A 24,234-nucleotide genomic window follows, 5' to 3' on the forward strand; every position below is an offset into this window, starting at 1 on the left:
TGCATAGCGTTGAGCCATGGGGTTCCCATGATCACTTTGTAGATGGCAGGATGATCGACTACCGCAAATTCGACGATATTTGTGATCTCCTTGGCCATGACTGGTAGTTGAATAGACCCGAGGGTCATCGATACTTCGCCTGAAAAGCGTGTGAGCGGTTTCGGCGTTGGAGTTACTTCTCCGAGTTTGATGCTCATCCGATTGAGAGTATCGCGGAAGATTACATTGACCGTGCTTCCCGTGTCAATGAGTACTCTTCCTACTTCCAGATCTCGTATGACGAGGTCAATGACGAGCGGATCGCAGCGAGGTTGATCGATCCCGCCGGCTTCCTCCTTCGTTAAGGTGATTGAGCAATTCTGATCATCTCGGGTAGGCGACCATGTAGGCCAGTTTGCGCTCGACTCCACCTTTCGTTGGTAAGCCTTGATGGCCGAAACCGTATCGTTGCAGAATTGCGATCCTCCGATGATCATGTTGACTCTGCGACGATTGTTATCGTTCCCCTTGTCGTCTGTCCTCCTGCCGCGTTTATCCGCAGATTGATTTCTTTGAGGAGATCTCTCCGCGAGAGGATTTAAGTCCGGCTTCGAGGGGCGATCGGTTTTCAGGATGAGATCTTTCACGCTGGTCACTTCCGAGAGCTCTCCAGCTAGTAGCTTCGCGGCCAGCCTTGCTCCCAAGACTTTGCAGTTAGTCATGGAGTGTCCTCGGGACTGGTGGAACTCGCAAAAGGTGTTTTCATCGTATCCTTGATTGCGAGTCCACATATTACCCGTGGTTCGGCCCTGGTCCGAGCCGATCGCGCAATTATGTGCTCCTTGGAGATCTGCCCCCTCGTGATGGACGTACTTGTCGTTACGAGGGTTCTTCTTCTTCGTTTTTGGATCTACATCTTTCGAGGATGGTCTCGCCGACTTATGTTTTTGCGATAAGACTTTCGTTTCTTCCTCGATCATGATGTAATCCGTCACCTTGTGGAGGGCGTCCTGGATCGTCCGCGGTTTGTCGAGGGATATCCATTTTCTGAATTTCGACTTGTACCAGAGCACCTTTCTGAGCGCATCGATGGCCACCTTGTCGCTTATCCCGCTGACCCTGGACATTACCAACTTGAATCGGCTGATGAACTCGTGGAGGGGTTCGTCTTCTCTCTGGGACAGACTCCAGAGATCGACATCGAAAGTTTCTCTATCTATGAACATAGAGTATTGCTTGATAAATTCCGATGCGAGCTGTCGGAAACTTCCGATAGAGTTTCGCTTAAGGCGTGCGAACCATTCGAGGGCTGCTCCTTCTAGATTCTCGACGAACAGGCGGCAGTAGCCGGCGTCTCTTTCGCCGCCCTTCAGCCTCGCTCTTCCCATCGTGATGTGGAAAGCCTGAAGGTGCGCTCTCGGATCGGTCGTACCATCATACTTTGGTACTTTAATTTTTCCTGGATCGAATACCCTCATATCCGAGATGCGTGTGGTGAAAGGGGTCTTCCGAGCCCCTTCTAGCAGCCTGTCGATCTCGGGGGCCGCGCTGGTAGCGTGATGGATTTGGGATTTTACGGCTCTTACTTCTGCCGCAGTCTTGGTGATATAGTCGCGAAGATCGCGGATATCTGATGTCTCGCCAGCAGATTTCTGTGCTTGTCGGTGTTTACTGCGAGTGAGCTCGGTTTGCTTTTCAGCCAGCTCTTCTTGTTCGTTCCAATAGAGGATTTCCTCCTCTTCTGTCATTGGTTTGTCGAAAGGAGAGCTTTCCCGAGCGAATCGGCTTCTGGTCCTCCTTGGATGTCTGTCGACGTCCTCATCAGTATCGTTGGAGACATCGCTAGGATCCAGGTCGACTTGCTTGACTCCGTTATCCTCCGAAGCCTTCGCGGGAGGCGGAGGGCTTTCAGGGTTTCCCTTTTCGATGAGAGATTTCTCGCTAGGGTTTTGACCCGAAGGTCGTTCCTGCGCCGCTCCAAGCCTGTCGAGTGGGGTTGCGAAGTCGAGTCTTTTCCCGCGGACTTTAGTGGTACCGCGGGGGTGGATTGCTCGAGTCCTTGCCGTTAAAGTTTCAACTTGTTTGGTCAAGGTGCTCACGAGCTTATCCTGTTCTTCCGACCTTTTTTCGTAGGTGGTGAACATCTTTGTAAACTCCTCGAGCGCCATGGCGTTGGCTGGTGCGTTGGCCGCGGATACGTCTGTTGCGGGAGTGTGGAAGTCAGTGCCACTGCTTCCGTTAAGAGGAGTTTGCACGTTATCTGCATCGTCAGTTGACATGTCTGGTTGAGCGTGATGTGGTTGAGAGTTAGATTGATCCGTATCCCCCCCCCTCCTTCTAGCGCCAAACTGTGGGAACCAAAATTCGCACTGTCGATTTCTATTTAAATAAGGAAACTAGGAAAATCCTAATTTCCCAGAGGTCCCAGATATCTGCTAATACCACACGCAAAGCAATCAGAACACAATAATGACAACGATAAAGTATAAGAAATCGAAAAGAGAGCAAAGTAGATCTTATTCCGAATTCGCGTTTGAGCGTTACAACAAGGTAAGAGCCTGAGCTACGAGAGCTGTCGGCGAGATTCCTAGTTCTAAACCCTAAGACGGCAATAACCTAGTTGAGTCGCAGCTCGAATAACAAAAACGGAAATATGCCTAATTGCTCTAAGTGCTAAGTTTGCTCTGAGAAAAGTCCTCCCCCATGCCTCTCGCCTAGGACTCCTTATATACTGGCTCCTAGGTCGGTTTACGCTTTTCCTCTTCTGCCCTTAAGCCGCCATAGCATAAATTTTCCGATCTTCGTAATTATCTTCAAAATTTCGTATTTATCCGCGGAAACTTGACATTTATCTTTCCTCGCAAACCAAGCGTAAACCGTCATGCGGCTTACGGGCTGTTGGTTAAGAAATTGTAAGCTGGGCCTCGAGTCATGTCTTAGGTCCCTTTGGGCCGTCTTCTGACTCAAGGCGTTTATTACGGCTTCTTTCGATAAAGAGTGAACTTCCCGCGGTTTTTACCGTAAAGCTTGATCCATGACTTAGAATGGCGGAAAACATGAAATGGGTTCGCTACGGTCTTCGGGAGATAGCATCGAAGGGTAGACGAGAATGAATGGACTAATGTCGTATCGACATCTCGGAAGAGCTCGGTCGCTACGTAGCGACCGAGCTTCGGCTCGAGCTCGGTCGCTACGTAGGGACCGAGCGGAACATGCGTTCGGTCGTTGCGTAGCGACCCTTTTCGAGCTCTTGTCCGATGTCCCATGTTTCCTCCGCAAAGCTTTTCGTAAGGAAGAATCTATTTCGAAAAAGTATTTGTCGAAGAAGGTTTTTCGTTTTCTTCTTCGGGGATTTGGACGTTAACTTCGTCGTAACCGTTTTGGACCCTAACAGTAACCCAGAGTAGGGTATCTGCGACACGAGTGTGTAGTACTGAGGCTTCAGAAATTCTGCTTCTGAATCTCTGGAAGTCGAATAGCTGATTTGTTGGCGTAGTATTCATCTGGACGATTGTAGTCAGCCAGTGCCCTTGGTCGAGCAGCTTCTTCTACAGGTTGAGCATCTCCTATAGCATCAGTATCAGGGATTACATTCCCCTGAGCGTCTAGTTTCTGACATGTTGCATTACGCAGATGACCATCCTGGTCATACAGGTCTCCATTTTCGTCCTGTCTGAGAATAACAATGGCAACCATGTTTCGCAACTGATGATCAATCGATGTATGCGGTGTAGTATTGATCGATGTCGAACGATGTAGATCGGTCGACGATGAAGGTCGGGTGTCGGTCGACTGTTGGGTATGAGAATCGGTCGACGTGAAAGCTGCTGCGTCGAGCGATGTGGAACGTTGGTCTTTGCGGATCGTTCGTTCCAAGTGAGCAGGATCTTCTGAGAATAGCAGGTGTTTGTCCTTGTTGCTTCTGGTACTGTTGGTCATGCACCTGAAAAGACAAGAAAAAATTTTGTGTCAGAATGGGGGTAGAGAAAAGAATGAGAATTAATAACACTAAATCTAATGGCGATCAAAGCTCTCCGGCAACGGCGCCAAATTTGATACCACTCAAATTACCATAAGGAGTGAATTACTCTCTTAAATAAGAGGTTCAGTTGCAGTACTTAGGGATCGAATCCACAAGGAACTAGTGAACCTATTAAATCTAGTCAAATTATTAATTCTAAGTGTTTGTTGTTTTATGGTTTAAAAGTAAATAGCAATCCTAATTGAGCAAGTCTATTGCTCGACTAACAAGATGATTGGGGGTGTAACTTATTGGAAGATATTAGATGCAGAGTTTCTATTCAGGTTTTGGAGATTATAATCCTATAGATGCCTAACAGTTACATGCATGATATATTAGAACTCAACTCCTTAATCACAGTGATCAGCGATGGCAATGTTTCACTGGTTAACTAACTAGATCTTGGATCTCAACTGTCGTCTTTTGATCACAAGAAAGTGTCGATCGATGATCCTATAGGGATATCGATCGATACACCTTTCGCAATATCGATCGATTGTGAGAAGACAATATCGATCGATGCTTCTAGCTAAGCCCTAGGCGCATGTTGATAATGCTCAGTAGTCTCCTAGATCAGTGGTTAGCATCTCTCTAGCAGTCATATCATGACATATTAGATTCAGGACATGATGGTCAAAGATGCTTGACTTATGCTAATTCATAGGTTCATGTTCTAGTTAGCAAGGCTAAAACAAGCATTAATGAACAATCAATCAATGAATGTCACAACTTAGAAAATCTATAGTTGGGGCTAATCCCTCTAACATATTTGAACCCTGAATCTAACAAGTGAACTACTCAGACATAGCTAAGCTTAATGGTGGTTTGTTCACTTCTTTTTGACCTATATCCAAGAATTCTTTGTGAAGCGAGCTTTGAAGATTGCCGCCTTGAAGTCCGGTTCGAATTCTTTTATTGGAATTTTTATGAATCAAGCCTTAATGGTTTTAGCCACCAAGTCCTGTTCAGATTCCTCCTAACTAAATCCTAAGTCCTAATTAAGTAATAAATTTCAGATTTTTTTTTTCTTTGAATAAAAAAAAAACTGACTAACTACTCTATGGTCGAAATAAAGAGAGGATATGTGATAAATGAATCTACACAAGGCGTCACCTTCCAGACTTGTCTGAAGAATCCGATCCCATGTATACCAAGCCCCAAGATAAGCGATTATGTCAGGTTTAGTATTGGAGGTCAGCTTTGGTTCCTTCAAACAATCAAGGCAAGTTTGTATAGTTGACAGGTTGATCCACTTTAGCATCTTTAGTACTATCTGCAATTAGTAAATCTAGAATGGTGCTAAAGAGTGGTTAGACATTCAAATATAAATCAATAATAAGATCATAGTCCCTTTCATATAGCTAAGCATAATTTATTAAAAATCTTTTTATAATAATGAGAATAAATTATATCAGTAAACCTCCCCCCAGACTTAAATTCCATTGTCCCAGTGTAACACAGTCAGAGTTATGGTGTAAACTAAATCATAAGTACTCAATGTAACAAGTTAGGAAGATAAACCTGACCGGAGTGGGAATCGATCGATGTGCGTCGGTATGCATCGATTGTCGTATGTGATTGTAGGTCGATCGATGTTGACGTCTCGTCCACGGTCGATATAGTGATCATCCTACTTGGGTCTTGCAATAAATCTGAAAGAATGAAAACGAAAGTAAATACTAGTAATTAAGAAAACCAATTAAAATTACCTAATAGTGGGTTGCCTCTCACTCAGCGTTTTGTTATAGTCATTTAGCTTGACTGTGGAGGTGTGTGGCTAGTTGGTGGAAAGACAGATACTTGTTGGGAAACAAGCATCCACCTCATCTCTGCACATTCTGGACCAAGCTGCAATGAAACTTCTTGTGGCCTCATCATTTCTGGTCCATCTCTCATCCATCTTATGTATTGCATTCGAGATGTTCTGTAGCCTTTCTTGGGTGTTTTCAATGCTGAACTGATGCCATCCTATCTTGTCGTAGGCGTATTCTGATAGCTCGTTCAGTTCCTCATGCATTGACTCCATTTTGTTTTGTATCAGCTGCTCGGCGTCTGGTGTAGACGTGGTATCGATCGATGCGACCAAGTGTTTATCGATCGATGCTGGTGCCTTACTGTCGATCGATGCTGATATCTGGTGTTGAGATGCGAATTGCCTCCGAATGGCTTTGACTTCCTTCTGTAACCACTCTGCATGGCTATCCAGTCCACTGAGTCTGACGTCGAATGGAAAGTAGATGTCATCACACTGCTTCTCAAACCGGTCCCTCATGGTGTCTATAGCTGTGTAAAGCTTTGATGTGATCTGATCAACTTCTGCTGCTGTGTAGGGAAGATGTTCTGTAGGTTTCTTGACGTCGAGCGATGCCCTGCCGAACCTATCGATCGATGTTGAACATTCTTCCTGAAAATCATGTTGATCATTAAGCGTGCCAATGTCCCTCTGGACATTCAACATCTGTGTAGACAAGGTGTCCAAGTATCGCATGATAGGTGAGGTGAAACGGTCGTGCATATCCTCGTATGTTTGTAACCTATCTTCCATGGCTGCGAACTTACTGTCAATCGATGTCATGGTGCAGATATCGATCGATGTGGTTGGTTGTTGGTCCTTCTTGCGAATGGTGTCCAAATCTTGCTGTAGCAGATCAATTCTCGTGCTTAACCAGTCCACGTTGTTGTTGAGAGGGTTGTATAAGTCGTTAATCTTCGTGTTGATGTATGCGATCTCCCATTCATCCTTCTTCTCTGCCAAACTATCCAGTCCTGCAGGGATCTGGGATGTCTGTGGCTTGACGTCGATCGATGTTGCTTTGTTGACGTCGATCGATGGTGATGTCGTAGCTTCTTTCTCAAGAATGTGCTGCATACTTTCAATCTATGTCCTCATCTCTGTCATACTTCTGAAAAGCTCATAGTAACCTCTGTCCAAAGGTTGATAAGTGTCTTCTACCAATGTCTTGAGTTCATCTTCTTGTTTTTCCTGAGCTCCACAAATACCAGTCACCATCTCATTAATCTCATCTTTGGTGTAGATCTCTGGTGCCAGTTTTGTAGGTGTGAAAGAAGTGGCATGTTCTAGAAGACATATGTGACTCTCCTCAAATAGGGATGCTCTCTCCAGAACTTTTCTGATGTTATCCTTGGTAACAGGGATCATCTCACCAGCTACGCTCCTTGCATATCCAGACTCATCTCTGTAGACACCATATTAGTCCTTCTGTTCCCATCTGAACTTTCTGGCTCCATAGATGTCCTAAGCACGACGTCCACATTCGTAACGTCTATTGATCGATGGTGAAGGTGCCCTGTCGAATGATGTAAGAGCAGCCTTGTCGATCGATGTTTGGCCTACTGTTTGGCACGATTGGTGTGAACCAATTTATGTTGCGTCGGCCCTTGGATGTTCGTCTGGAACAGCTGGGATGTTGTCTGGAATAGCTGGGATGTTGTCTTGAATGCTGCGTTGTTGTATAAACAAGTTGTCTGGTTCATTGGCCAACTGAAGAATATTTGCTATGTCCTCTCTGCATACTTGTAGAATTCTCCCATCCATAGCTCTTGCATGGCCATCTGGGTCCCTGAAAATACCAAATTCATCAGGAGTTGGAAAACCGTAATCAATACTCAAATTTTTCTTAGTAAATAAAGAAAGCTTAGGTTTAAAATGAGAATTGATCGATGTTGATACTGGTGTATTGATCGATGGTAGACGTTTGTCTGCTGAATTAGAGTTTTTGGATCGAATGCTCTTCCTTGATGTTCCTTCTGATTTGTTTGTGGAAGCATTCATCTTTTTTGCTATGGTGTCGTGAGAAGTAATCTGGGGTGCAAAACTCCTTATATAGGTATTGGTAAACCTACTTGGAATTGGAATATTCCCTTTTTTCCTTTTCAAAGGCGGCGGCTTTTATATCGATCGATGTACCTGGTGTGGTATCGATCGATGCATAAGATCATTTTGCTGGATGAGGGTGGGTATCGACCGATGCTGAGTAGACTCTGTCGATCGATGGTGGAGACGTGTTGTTGAAGGAATGTCTTGAATATCTTTCATCTTGCATAGCAATCTCAATAGCTCTTTCCTTCCAGTAATCCTCATCATACTCCTCAGTAGGATCTTCATTGGATGAAGGGATTACAGTCTCTACTGCAAAACTTTCATGGAATCCACTGTCTGCCCAACCGCCTATGGAATAGTCATCACGTCCTTTTTTGTTGGGTTGTTGAAAGGTAAAGTCTGGATAAAACTGATCTGGTAATGTGAAGTGGTCTACCGGAAGCTTCTCGTCGAGCGACGTGGGATAGTGTTCATCGGTCGTCGGTGACTCATTGGAATCGATCGATGACACAGTGTGAGTGTCGATCGATTCCGAGTACTCTGTTTCGTACTCTGCTCCAAAATCGCATGCTGCAATGTAGCCAAGATCATTTCCAAGCTCCACGAGGTTGACCTGTTGTCTCACAACTCGAACTAGGTCATAGTGGACGTCTGGATTTATCAGTGTCAGACACAATCTGTTGGTGTTCATGTCACATAAAGCTCCTGCTGTAGCCAGGAAAGCTCTTCCAAGCAGAAGTGAAGAGTTCCAGTTAAGCTTGATGTCCAAGACATGAAAATCTATTGGGACAAGGGCATTACCAGTTTGTACCTCAAGGTCTCTTATGATGCCTCCTGAGCTTCTTTCTGAAAGATCCACGAAGGTGAACGATTCTGATGAAGGCTCTATTTTCAGACCCACCAGGTCTGTCATAACCTTAGGTAGTATGTTGAGTGATGCTCCTGTGTCACAAAGTGCATGGGGAAATTCAATACCCTTCACCACATATGATATTGCTAACTTCCCAGGATCTCTCTTCTTCTTCAATGTGATCCTTAGTTTCATCCTTTCCCTGACTTGATGAAACATTCTCCCAATGTCCTCCTCAGTCTCCTTAGTCTGTCAGAAGAACATCCACAACCGGAGTGTGTAATAAACTTCATCAAAAGGTTTCTCCACTGGGATTCTGAAGACTCTCTTATTGAAACCATCCATCTCCTTCTCATTAGCTTCCCTCTTAAGGTTCTTAGGAATCTTCTCCTTTCTTTTCCTTAACCTTCTTCCTTCAGTTGCCTCATCAACTTTCATAGGCTCTGGTGTAGTGTCTGAAGGGTTGGTTGTAGGTTCTGGTGGGTTTGCTAAAGGTTTAGGTGGTGGTCTGAGTGTGTTGATTCGGTCACTATCAATAGATGGCAACCGCACTCGGTAGGTAAGAGGTGCCCGTCGATCGATGGGAGGTGAGGGAGGTCGATCTATATCAGTCTCTCTCTGTCGGTCGACCGCTGGCTCATGCCGTTGATCGATTTTGACGTAGAAAGGAGAGGGTGGGTGAGGATGTTTTTCTGCAAATTCCTCATGAGTCATGATCCGAGCTGCACTACACTCCGCAGTCGATTTAGCAGATGACGTCGATCGATGGTTAGAGTAATCAGTCGATCGATCTTCGTCATGGTTTGTCGAGCGATGTGCATCCATTGACATCGGTCGACACCAAAGTGATCCGCCGAAACTCATGGAGCTTTCAACTTCGAAGTCTCCTTCTCCAAGCTTCGCATGCTTCACCACTTGCCAGAAATCATCATCTATGATGACATTTACGTGGTGTTTTTCTTTCTCAACTCCTGCCTCTCTAGCCAAGGCTTCTTGCCTTTTTACAGTGTCTCCAGTCTGAACCACTTGCATTTCAAGCTTCCTCACCTGAGTCCCTAAGGTCTCAATTCTCGTGTTCAGACTGTTGTAGGCGGAATATATATTCCCATTGAAGTCCACAGTGAGTTGTTGCTGTCTTTCCAGAACTCTGTAAAGCATTGCTTCAAACTTTCTTTTCTGAGTCTGTGGTGGTGGATTCTGGTAAAATGAGTTTCCATAGCCTCTGCTGTTGTTGCTGAAAGGTTTCTGGAACTATGAACTCTGGTTACTCCTCTGTCCATTGCCATAGAAGTTTCTGTTTCCACCCTGGTTTCCAGATCTCTGAAATCCAGTACCTCCAATGTAGTTCACATCTTCTTCTCCTTCCATGTCTACAGCTACTTCTCCATCAGCTGAGCAGACCTGCTTCCTAAGAAGCTCATGAACCACATCTTACTTTGCTCTAACTTCGTCCATTTGCTCTTTCCCTAGGGATGCAACATACTTCTTCCTCTTAAAGTCAGTGTTCTTGGTGCTGCTGTTGTTCGCTAGATTTTCTATCAGTCTCAAAGCTTCCACCGGATTCCTGATGTTGAAGTTTCCCTTGCTAGCTGTATCAAGAGCCATCTGATACCTCAAGGCGGTACCTCTGAAGAAAGTGCTCAGCAGTTGCACTTCATTGAATCCGTGGTGTGGATAGTCTCGCTGGAAGAACTTGAATCTGATCCACGCATCTTTAAAAGACTCTCCAGTCTCCTGCGCGAATGTAGCAATTTTGCTCCTTAAGTCTTCAGCGCTTACCTCATCAAAGAAGTTTCGCAAGAAATCATCCTTGATGTCGGCCCAGGATGTTAGAGATCATGTGGGTAGCTGCTTAAGCCAGTTCATCGCTTCTCAAGTCAGAGAATACTTGAAGAACTTGCACAATAAGTAGTCCTCAGGGACTCCATCCATACGAATAGCAGCGATAAAATCCTCGAACCTCTCTAGATGGTCCATAGAATGCTCGTGCGGTAACCCAGAGTAGGGTATCTGCGACACGAGTGTGTAGTACTGAGGCTTCAGAAATTCTGCTTCTGAATCTCTGGAAGTCGAATAGCTGATCTGTTGGCGTAGTACTCATCTGGATGATTGTAGTCAGCCAGTGCCCTTGGTCAAGCAGCCTCTTCTAAAGGTTGAGCATCTCCTATAGCATCAGTATCAGGGATTACATTCCTCTGAGCGTCTAGTTTCTGACCTGTTGCATTACGCAGATGACCATCCTGGTCATACATGTCTCCATTCTCGTCCTGTCTGAGAATAACAATAGCAACCATGTTTTGCAACTGATGATCGATCGATGTACGCGGTGTAGTATCTATCGATATTGAACGATGAAGATCGGTCGATAATGAAGGTCGGGTGTCGGTCGACGGTTGGGTGTGAGAATCGGTCGACGTGAAAGCTGCTGCGTCGAGCGATGTGGAACGTTGGTCTTTGCGGATCGTTCGTTCCAAGTGAGCAGGATCTTCTGAGAATAGAAGGTGTTTGTCCTCGTTGCTTCTGGTACTGTTGGGCATGCACCTGAAAAGACAAGAAAAAAATTTATGTCATAATGGGGGTAGAGAAAAGAATGAGAATTAATAACACTAAATCTAATGGCGATCAAAGCTCCCCGGCAACGGCGCCAAATTTGATACCACTCAAATTACCATAAGGAGTGAATTACTCTCTCAAATAAGAGGTTCAGTTGCAGTACTTAGGGATCGAATCCACAAGGAGCTAGGGAACCTATTAAATCTAGTCAAATTATTAATTCTAAGTGTTTGTTGTTTTATGGTTTAAAAGTAAATAGCAATCCAAATTGAGCAAGTCTATTGCTCGACTAACAAGATGATTGGGGGTGTAACTTATTGGAAGATATTAGATGCAGGGTTTCTATTCAGGTTCTGGAGATTATAATCCTATAGATGCCTAACAGTTACATGCATGGTATATTAGAGCTCAACTCCTTAATCACAGTGATCAGCGATGGCAATGTTTCACTGGTTAACTAACTAGATCTTGGATCTCAACTGTTGTCTTTTGATCACAAGAAAGTGTCGATCGATGATCCTATATGGATATCGATCGATACACCTTTCGCAATATCGATCGATTGTCAGAAGACAATATGGATCGATGCTTCTAGCCAAGCCCTAGGCGTATGTTGATAATGCTCAGTAGTCTCCTAGATCAGCAGCTAGCATCTCTCTAGCAGTCCTATCATGACAGATTAGATTCAGGACAGGATGGTCAAGGATGCTTGACTCATGCTAATTCCTAGGTTCATGTTCTAGTTAGCAAGGCTAAAACAAGCATTAATGAACAATCAATCAATGAATGTTACAACTTAGCAAATCTATAGTTGGGGCTAATCCCTCTAACCTATTTGAACCCTGAATCTAACAAGTGAACTACTCAGACATAGCTAAGCAATTCATGACACAAAATATAGATAAAAACTGCATAGAATAGAATGGATGAATCAATGGAGTTCCAATCACAAATCTCTCTATTATTTTCTCTCCTAAAACTCTCTGAAAAGCTCTCTTGCCTCCTAACACTTAGGCAAGTATATAACTATTAGGTTAAAAACTCGTATGGGGTAATCTTGTAATTGGGTGAAGCCTTGGGTTTAAAGTCGGCTGGAACCAAGTCGCGCATCTCGCGTCTCGACATCGGTCGATGGTACAGGATGTAAATCGATCGATCATAATCTTCAATCGTCGAGGCTTCTCTTCTGTATCGATCGACGGCACTGGATTTGCGTCGAACGATTGCTTCTTCTTCGTATCGACCTCTAATGGTCAGCTCGGATGAAATCTCTTTTAAGCTTCTAAATGCTCCATAATCATCACTTTGCTCCAAGATACTCCTGAACTTGAAAACATACCTAATAGGATAGAATATATAATATATAGATGGTAAAATACTTATATACCATAGATGAAAATGGGTCAAATCCAGGGTATATCAATATGCATCACCCACATATACCATAACCCCACCAATCAATACAATCATCACATACAATCATCGAGCATCATTCAACCATGTTTTAACAACCTTAGCAATAGATCTATGTCATTCACACATCAAGCATCAATATATATATCAAATGTATAAGTGTATATTTATAGATCTATGGAAAACACATCATGGATGAATTATCAACTTAGACACTTCTACCATGATGAGATAATGATATAAGGAGATATAGATTACAACAAGCCCTCAACTTAGTCTAGATCTGTGATATTAGATAAGAAATTATATAGATCTGAGTTCAACGGATCCTCACGAACCAGCTGTAGAAGAGCAAATGGTTAGGTTCCATCCAAACCCTAGATCAGAGATCCAGAAGAAGAAAGAGATAGAAAAGAATTAAAAGAGGGAGTTTAGGGTTTCTTTACCCTCACTAGTTGTTGGATCTAGAAGAAAAAGAGTAGAAGACTCAAAAAAAACAACCAGAAGGACCTGAAACACGTCGAGATCTCCTCTTCGGTACGGCTATGTAGTGGTCGGCGGCTACTATCTCTCTAATTGGGCAGGGCTTCGTTGTGTTTTGTGTCTCTGAAAAATCCTAAGGGCTGCATGTTTTTAGTAGAAGAGGAAGGAGAAAACCCTAAGGCTTTCTCTACATGGGCTATAACATCACGGGCCTCCTCATTATTAATTCAGATAGGGCCCAGGTTGTGACAACTCTCCCCCACTAAACATGGATTCGCCCCCAAATTAACGTCGACATCCGTTGGTATCACAACACTCGGAAACAACCCTGGGTAAGACGATCTCATATGTGACTCTGGCTCCCAAGTCTCCTCGCGGATTCCATCTCTTTCCCAACATACACGGATCATCTTGGTCTTTTTCCCTTGGACATCCATGTCTTTTATCTCTGAAACGTCAACTGGTTTACTTTGGGCTGTTATGTTGCGATTAACATCTTCTGGTGGCTGTGGGAGAACCAACTCTGGTTCCCTTGCAACTTTTTTCAGAACTGATACATGAAACACATTGTGAATATCCGATAATTCTTGTGGTAACTCAAGTCGATGCGCTACTGCTCTGATCCTCTCAACGATGTGATACGGTCCTAAAAAACTTGGCTTCAACTTGCGGTACTCAGCTGTTCCTCGGTATGTTTTCATTTTCAGGTATACTTCATCTCATACTTTAAACTCCAATGCCTTTCTCTTCTACTCAGCATAACTCTTGTGCCGAAAATGAGCCTATTTCACGCTAGACTTGAGAAATTATACTTGTTCTATGGTTTCCTTAACCATCTCCGGCTCTAAGTCTTATCCATCCCCCACTTCTGTCCAACACAGTGGAGTTCGACATGGTCTCCCATATAGAGCCTCATATGAACACATCCCAATGCTTGAATGATAACTATTGTTGTATGTAAACTCTGCCAATGGTAAAAATCCAATTCTCCTTCCCAGTCAAGTAGACAAGCTCTTAACATGTCCTCTAGCGTTTGTATCACCCGCTCAGACTTTCCATCGGTCTATGGATGATAAGTTGTGCTAAGGTGTACCTTTGTACCCAATGCTTTCTGAAAGGCCTGGCAGAAAACCAAAGTAACTTTGGATCATGTTCTGATACGATACTTATTGGCACTATATGTAATCGTACTACTACTTCCAGACACTTTTACGCTAAATGATCTGCTCCGTCGGTCTTCCTAATAGCTAGAAAATGTGTAGACTTTGTGATTCTATCCACAATCACCCAAATTGTGTCCTTCTTTCCACTTTTTATTGGTAGCCCAATAACAAAGTCCATTGTCACCATATTCCACTTTCATTCGAGTAATGGCAACTCTTGTAATAGTCCACTTGGTAATTTCCTTTCTGCTTTGACCATATGATAAGTTTGACACTGCGAAGTCCAAATGGCAGCATCCCGCTTCATACCGTCCCAATGGTAATAGCGTTTCAAGTCATGATACATCTCGGTGCTTCCTAGATGTATAGAAAACTGAGAGTTGTGCGCCTGACGCAAGATCTCGTCATTCAGATCCTTATTGTTTGGCATACACACTCTATTTCTAAATAAGTACCTTTTAGTTGTGGCGGTGCGATATCCAACAACCTCCTTTCCAATCATTCTCTATAATGACTCATCCCCTTGTTGAGCTTTATTGATCCTCTTTAACAAGTCTGCTTGAACTAATGCATCCAATGCGGCTGTCAAATCCTCAATCGTAGCACATACCCCTAAACTAGCCAAAGTGGCAACTAACTCTTGCACCTCTTTTGCCTCTGAGACTTCAACCTTACATCTACTGAGAACGTCCGCCACTTGGTTTTCTTTCCGCGAGTGATAAACGTTATCTAGATTATAGTCCGCCAATAACTCTATCCACCTGCACTGCCTCAGATTTAGGTCACCATGGGTAAAGATATACTTCAAACTTTCGTGATCCGTCAACACTTGCACCTTCTCTCTATAGAGATACGACCTCCAAATCTTAGTGCAAACACAACTGCATCTAACTACAAATCATGTGTCGGCTAATCGACCTCATGCGGCCTCAGATGCCTTGATGCATAAGCGACCACTTGGTTTTCCTGGATAAGCACACATCCTAGTCCCGTTCCAGAAGCGTCTGTAAAAACCGTGCATGGTACACCTGGATTTGGTAATATTAATACTGGTGTTTGGGTTAGTTATTCCTTCAGCCTTTCGAAACTCTTAGGACACTCTTCTGACCATACAAACTTCACATCCTTTCCCGACAGAATGGTCATACGCTTAGCAGTACTTGCAAATCCCTTCACGTACTTCCTATAGTATCCCGCCAATCCAAGGAAACTACGGACCTCAGTAGCACTTCCAGACGTAGGCCACTTTGTAATGGCGGCAATTTTCTCCACGTCCACAGCCACACTGGCTTTGGATACGATATGCCCCAAAAATCTTATCTTTCTTTGCCAAAAGCTACACTTACTCGACTTTGCGTACACTTCTGCTCTCGCAACATATTTAATATCACCCTAAGATGTCAATCATGCTCTCCTCTGATCTTACAGTATACCAAAATTTCATTGATGAATACGATCACACACTTGTCCAAGTTTTCCCGAAACACGTTGTTCAACTTCACAAACCCTGCTGGCGCGTTAGTCAGTCTAAAAGGCTTCACCACGAACTCATAGTGAACATAACGTGTTCGAAAGGCTGTCTTCCTTACGTCTTCCTCTTCAATCGGGATTTGGTGATACATGTATGCCAAATCTTTCTTTGAGAACCACGACGCTCCTTGTATTTGGTCCAACAACTCGTCGATTCTCGGTAGAGGGTACTTGTTCTTTATTGTCACTTTGTCCAATCCACGATAGTAAATGCATAGTCTGAAACTTTCGTCCTTCTTTCGTCCCCATGGTGAGCTACTTGGTCTAATGAATCCCTTATCCATTAGATCCTCCAACTGCTTGTTCAACTCAACCATTTCTGCTGGTGCCAAACGATACGGTGCCTTCGACACTGGTGTCATACCAGGTTATAATTATATGGTAAACGCATCACCTCACGTTGGTGGCAGTCCTATCAAGGGTTCAGGCACATTGGTATACTCATCTACAACCAGAATAGTGCCTAAGTCGGTTTCCTTATCTAATCCCTTGATGTCGATAGTGACGAGATAAGCTTCACTTCCTTTCTCCATTAACTCTTCCGCTTGCATCATGGATATGATCGGGATGACAGTACGTCTCTTTCTCACTTGAAAAACTATTCTTCCTTTGATCCTAGGGATGTAGACGCACATCTTTGGGAAATCCATCACGACCTTGTGATAAGTCAACCAATCCATTCCTGAGATCATCTCGTAGTGGTTTAACTCCATCTCCACCAGATTTCCTTTAAGCTCAATGCCTTCTATGACGATGGGGACATCCTCGTACACTTTAGTGGACTTCAACAACTCGGTCCTTGCGTTCCCTATCAATTTGGGGACAAACGGCTAACAAAAACTTAAGATAAGATCATTTCCTGTTATAAAATGACAACGAATGAGTTTCAAAGTGAAGGAGTGGTCTCGATGGTGCCCAATACTCTAACTTTTGAATCCCCATTTGTCCTTCTTTACAAAAACCAAAACAACTTTAGAAATCCGAAAGTTTTTAAAGATCTTAAACTTTATTCCGATGAACCGGACAAAAAACTTTAACCCTCCACAGCCTCCCGGGTTAGGATTAGGGGCCCGAACCTGGCTCTGATACCACTTATAACGCCCCGACCGCCCAAGGCCTATGGGTCATATATGCCTGCTCTCTCGGCCCGTGAGCCCCATCCCGTCTGACGAGCGGTACATTAATTTTTCCTAAGCCTGAAAATCTTGTTTACTAACCATGCAATCACCATCCGACCTTTCTCCGTGCTTTGGTCTCACTCGCACGGTATTGTGAATCACTTTCCAATAGGTCACTCATCCTTTCACTACTCCAGCCCAAGCATGCTTTAACTCTAGAGTTCTAAACAGATATTAATTTAGCGGAAAAAGTAAGTCAACTTTGGTGACATAGATAGTTTAATCAATTCTCTTAAACATTTTCTTATATCACAACTCGGAATATTACACTATGGTTGCATCGACCACCTTTAGTAATCAACAACAGCCAAAGTGCTCCTAGTTTACGACTTGTCACATGAATAAAAAGAATGAACAAAAATGGCCTTGGATCACTGATCATATCACCTAAAGATGATACGGGGCTTTACTTATTATGGGCCTAAATATGGACCGATTATGTAAAATAAGACATGTAGGTATAACAGATTCAAAAAGGTTGAACAGATTCTTTCGTACTACACAAGGGAACAATGAATTGAGTTTGGGCGCTTGTGATCACATAGTTGGACATAATCACCATATAAACACGAAATTACAGTGGCCATGACAAAATATCTCTACCATGCATACATATTATCTGCCTAACACTTAGTTTTCGAACAGAAATTGCTTAAACTACTACATTCATATTATCATTTTTCATGTTTACTTTGATCACATTTACTTTTAGTTAAAAAAAAAATAAATAGACAATATAAACTCTAAGATTAATTAATCTATACTTAGAGTTTATATTTGAAATGTAAAGTTATAGAAAGTGGAGTTTAGGATAATAACTAAATAAATACTTAAAAATTAAAATAGTTTCAATTTTTTTTTTCGAATTTCAAAAAGAATTTTTTTTCATAAAAAGTTTGAATTTAAAAACCTATAATTCAAAAACTATAGGATGTTATTTATTTTATTTATATATTTATTTGGATTTATATATCTATAAAACAAGAATAGAAGAGTATTTTACCTCTTTAATGAAACCTAATATTTTATGTATTTGTGAAAATATTTCTTTAAAAAAAGTATAAACATGAAGAATTCCCTAAAAAGTAATATTTTCCTTTTTCGAATAGCGAGTATGGCTAATCTATTTTCGGTGGTTCGATTAGACGTAACACTGCCACATATTTGTTTTTTGTGAAAATATCAAAGAAATAGGGAGATTAACTTCATATACCCCATATCCCCCAAAAAAATTCCCGTTTATCCCTTTATTATAATATAATTTATTTTTCTTTTTTTTTTAAATAGAAAAAGTGGCTAAAGACGGATTGCCCCAAACAGAAATTAGATATTTACAAGATCCAACCGGAAAGATCCGACCCACCCAAAGCAAACCCTAAGATCCGACCCAGCTAAACCAAAATGATGTCGTTTTGAATAACTCAACTTCTTCTCTCCCCAAAATTTCCCTCATTTCGTCGTCTCCTCCGCTCTCCCCTCTCGACACTCTCTATTACGAAATCTCCAATTGAAACCCTAGAGTATTCATCTTTGTTCCTCCTTGTTTGTTCTCAATCTAAACCGAAAATCCAATATAATATCCCTATCATTTCTCGTGTCTCAACTATCTCTTTATCTCTCTTGTCTGAAACCCTAAAGGCGAGACCGCTTCGTTTCTTCTTCCTTCTTTGTCGAAATCGAAGCTCCATCTTCGTTCCTTGTGGTACGTGATTAGTTTCTCTTTATTTGGTTGTTATATGGTCGAATTTGTATGTATATTTGAAAACAAATTTGGGGAAAACTTTGAATGTGTCTTATGTTTAGATATTGGCTTTGAAATTCGATAAGAACTTGGTTTGAATTTAGAGTGATTGAGTGTTGTAATGTCTTGTACATGAAAGTTATGAAGGGAAATCAAAAGGGAGTCGCCAATCAAAGGCGTCGTCAATCTCTTAGAATCAGAAAACCGGACTCAATTGCAAAAAAGCCGGAACTGGTAGTTCATAAGAGCAATAAGAAGAGTAAGAAGAGTAGGCCAGTGAGAGAGCCAGTGAGAGAGCCAGTGAGATCCCCGAGTGTAGAATCGCTCTCAGCCTCAGATGACTCCGAAAGGGAGGTATATATTTTGTATTCATTGTTATTGTTAGTGAGAAATGCTGAGTAGTAATTAGTAGTACTACTAGTACTTCTTGTATTACTAGCATTACTAACTAACATGTATATATGTATTTTGATTGCAGGAAATGCAACCAATGCAACCCCTTGAGTTCTACTTCAAAAGCAGTGAGTTCCAGAAGACTTCCAAAATACAAACTAAGTGCTTTGTGACCAAGACAGTAGATGTCATCAAGGATAAGCCTGAGGCTCAATGGTTCACAAGCCATCCTAAGTTTTGACAATTTCTTCCACATGCCAGACGAAGATAACCTGAAGCTTCAAGGGATGTGGATGTTACTCCTGCACACCATTTGTACTCCAGAAGATGATGTTGCATGGTTTGCGGTTAATGGTTTACTCATCCACTATTCTATGAGGGAGCATGCCCTTATCTTTGGCTTAGACTGCGGTGATTATCCACCAAACTACGAGAAGTTGGGGAGTTATAAGTTTGTGGATTATTACTTCCATGACAGAAAGAAGATCACCATCAGTGATGTGAAGCAGAAGATGTTGTCTATGCCGCCGTGTCCAAATAGATTGAAGATGACTGTCTTGTTTTTTCTTGGTCGGGTTATCAGAGGAAAAGGATTGTGGACATTTACACCTCTTCATATTAAGGATGGTGGACAATTTAGAAGCTTGCAGATCATTTCCCTAGGGTCGTCTAACCTTTGAGGATGCAATAAAGAAGATTAAGCATGTGATAAACCATCTGAAGGGTGAAGTGAAAGAGGCATGCGCCTTTCCTGGTTTCATAATCCCTTTAGAGGTAAAGCACATAGTTTAGTAAATTTTTATTTGTTATATAAATGAAATCTGACACTGTGACACCGGATGTACTAGGTTCTGGCTTTTGAATGTATTCCAGATCTGGGGAAAACGTTTAGAATCTATTCAGACGACGCTAGTGAAGACTGTCCAAGGATATGCAAGAGCCGGTTTACAAAGTCCAGTCTTAAGGGTTATCCTTTCTGCTGAGGTCGAAACGGTTACGACGAAGTTAATGTACAAATCTCCGCAAAAATCAGCATGAGCATTTTCTACGAAAGTGATTCTTCGTAAAAAATATCTTTACAAAGATCCTTGCGGTAAAAGCTTCTTCTAATCTCGATCGAACCAAATACCGATTGTCCCAAGGCAACAGACATGTATCCAAACCGGCCACGGACAAGATCGAGTATGGCAATCGGACCACGCACAAACCAAGCTCGGTCGCTACGTAGCGATCGAGCACGCACACGGCTCGGTCGCTACGTAGCGACCGAGCACACACACGGCTCGATACGTAGTGACTGAGCACGCACACGGCTCGATACGTAGCGACCGAGCTCAAGCCGTTACGTAGCGACCGAACTCTTCCAGAACGTGGATACGACACGAATCCAAACATTCTCGTATAATCTTTAATGCTATCTCCCGTGAGCCATGGCTGAACCATTCTATGTTTCTCATCACTCGAAGTCATCAGTCAAACTTTACGATAAAAACCGCAGGAAGTTTGTTTTTATCGAAGAAACTGTAATAAACGTTTCGAGTCAAAGACGGCCCAAATAGACCTAAAACGTAGCTCGAAGCCCACTTATGATTTCTTAACAAAAGACCCATAAGCCTTATGACGGTTTATGCTTGGTTCGTAAGGCAAGATAAAAGTCAAGTTTCCGCGGATAAATGTAAAGTTTCCGAAGATAATCACGAAGATCGGGAAAATTGGAGTATCTCAATTTTTGAGCTATGACGGCTTAAGGGCAGAAGGAGAAATTCGCAAACCTACCTAGGAACAAGTATATAAGGAGTCCTAGGCGAGAGGCAAAAGGAGATTCGAGACACAGCAAAACTTAGCACTTAGAGCAATTTAGGCAATCTTCTGTTTTTGTTCTTCGAGCTGCGACTCAATTACGTTTGGCAGCTTTAGGGTTTTAGAACTAGGAATCTCGCCGACATACCTTGTTGTAACACTCAAACGCGAATTCAGAATAAGATCTACTTTGCTCTCTTTTCGATTTTTTATATTTTATCGTTTGTATTTCGTGTTCTGATTGCTTGGCGTATGGTATTAGCAGATATCTAGGACCTCTGGGAAACTAGTGTTTTCCTACTTTCCTTATTTAAACGGAAATCAACAGTGCGAATTTCGGTTCCCACAGTTTGGCGCTAGAAGGAGAGGGGGTACAGATCAATCTAACTCTCAGCCACAACACGCTCGATCAAACATGTCAACTGACAACACGAATAACATGCAAACTCCTCTCAACGGAGGAGGCAACGACGATCAAAACATTCCGGAAGCAGCCGTCTCCGCGGCCAACGATACTGCTAACGCCGCAACGCTCGAGGAGTTCACAAAGATGTTCTCCGCCTACGAAAAAAGGTCGGAAGAACATGACAAACTCGTGGATACCTTGACGAAAAAGGTCCAAACCTTAACGGCAAGGGCCCGTTCAGTCCTCCCCCGCGGATCTACGAAAATCCGCAGAAGAAAACTCGTCTTCACAACCCCACTCGACAGGCATGGAACATCACATGAACGTCCTTCTGGACAGAACCCCAGCGAAACATCTCCTGCCGAGAAACGGAACTCTGAAAGTCCTCTACCCCCTACAAAGGACACAGAGGTCGATGAAGTCGAGCATGTCGACTTGGATCCTAGCGACGTCTCCAACGATACCGAGGAGGACGCTAACAGACATCCAAGAAGAACCAGAAGCCGATCGGCTCGGGAGGGCTCCCCATTCGAAAAACCAATGACGGAAGAGGAGGAAAACCTCTACTGGATCGAACAGGTGGAGCTGGCTGAGAAACAGGCCGAGATTACTCGCAGCAAACGCCGACAAGCTCGGAAATCTGCTGGCGAGAAATCAGACATACGCGACCTTCGCGACTACATAACCAAAACTGCAGCGGAAGTAAGGGCCGTGAAATCCCAGGTCCATCACGCTACCAGCACTGCCCCAGAGATCGATAGACTGCTCGAGGGGGCTCGGAAGACACCCTTCACCACTCGCATCTCTGATACAAGGGTATCTGACCAAGGAAAAATCAAAGTACCAGAGTACGATGGTACGACTGATCCTAAAGCGCACCTTCAGGCTTTCCACATCACGATGGGAAGGGACAGACTGAAGGATAGCGAAAAGGACGCCGGCTACTGCCGTCTGTTCGTCGAAAATCTGGAAGAAGCGGCGCTCGAATGGTTCGCACGCCTTAAGCGAAACTCCATCGAAAGTTTCCGACAGCTCGCCTCAGAATTTTTCAAACAATACTCTATGTTCATAGATAGAGAAACATCCGATTTCGACCTCTGGAGTCTGTCCCAGAGGGAAGACGAACCCCTCCGCGAGTTCATAAGCCGGTTCAAGCTGGTTATGTCAAGGGTTAGCGGGATAAGCGACAAGGTGGCCATAGACACACTCAAAAAAACGCTCTGGTACATGTCGAAATTCAGAAAATGGATAACCCTCGACAAACCACAGACGATCCAAGACGCCCTCCACAAGGCAACGGACTACATCATAATCGAAGAGGAAACAAAAATTTTGTCGCATAAGCATAAACCGACAAAGCCGTCCTCAAAAAGATGTAGACCAAGGGATGAAAAAGAAAAGAACAAAGGATGCGAGTCCACGTTAGTCGTGGAGTGCCCTTGGGTCTGGTGGAACTCGCAGAAGGTGTTTTCGTCGTATCCTTGATTGCGAGTCCACGTATTACCCGTGGTTCGGCCTTGATCTAAATTGATCGCGTAGTTATGCGTGGACTCGCAATCAAGGACTACGCGATCAATTCAGATCAAGGCCGAACCACGGGTAATACGTGGACTCGCAATCAAGGATACGACGAAAACACCTTCTGCGAGTTCCACCAGACCCAAGGGCACTCCACGACTAACTGCAAAGTCCTGGGAGCGAGATTGGCCATGAAGCTACTAGCTGGAGAGCTCTCCGAAGTAACCAGCGTAAAAGATCTCATCCTCGAGACCGATCGCCCTCCAAAGACGGACAGGAATCCGCCCGCGGAGAATTCCCCTCAAAGAAACCAATCAGGGGATAAACGCGGAAGAAGACCGGACGACAAAGGAAACGATTATAATCGTCGCAGAGTCAACATGATCATCGGAGGATCGCAGTATTGCAGCGACACGGTCTCAGCCATCAAGGCTTACCAGCGAAAGGCCGAATCAAGTGCAAACTGGCCTACGTAGTCTCCTCCCCGAGATGGTCAAAACAACTCGATAACTTTCACGAGAGACGAAGTCGGCTGAATCGATCAACCTCACTGCGATCCACTCGTCATAGATCTTGTCATACGAGATCTGGAAGTTGCGAGAGTCCGCATCGACACGGGAAGCACGGTTAATGTTATCTTCCGTGACACTCTCAAACGGATGAACATCGAACTCGGGGAAGGTACCCCAACGCCAAAACCGCTGACGGATTTTTCAGGCAAAGTATCAACGACTCTCATATCGACCCAGCTACCAGTCATGGCCAAGGAAATCACAAAAATCGTCGATTTCGCGGTGGTCGATCATCCTGCCATCTACAACGTTATCATGGGAACCCCATGGCTTAACGCCATGAAAGCTGTTCCGTTTACATATCACCTCGACGTCAAATTCCTGACCCAGAGCGGGATCGCAGCCATCTGGGGTTGTCAGAAACAGTCGCCGCTTTGCTTTCTCGTGGAGCATAAGTTAAGACAAATCACGACCACCGCGATGGCAACTCGCAAACGCGCGAAGTTAACTCAGCCTTCGGCCGAAAACACTTTAAAGAAAGACGATTCGACATCGTCTGCCGAAGCGAACGCTTCGGACATCGAAACTCAACACGATTCCGAAATCAACGCTATGACTCAACCGGAAAACCCAAACAAAAACGTCGACCCTGCCACAGTCTCCACGATTAAGGCGATCAGCACAGCAACAACCGACAAGTAAGAACACTCGCGGCATAAAACAGAAATACGAGATGGCTTGATCCTCGAAAGAGGTACGTAGGCAGCTCGTCGAAAGACGAGTTCAGCTATCCCCCTCTCTAAAATGGGGGGGGGGGAGTGGGTACGTATACTTGTATACTCCTATGTTTTAA

The sequence above is a fragment of the Brassica napus genome, chromosome C1 (assembly GCF_020379485.1).
Source record: "Brassica napus cultivar Da-Ae chromosome C1, Da-Ae, whole genome shotgun sequence".
Classification (NCBI taxonomy): domain Eukaryota; kingdom Viridiplantae; phylum Streptophyta; class Magnoliopsida; order Brassicales; family Brassicaceae; genus Brassica; species Brassica napus.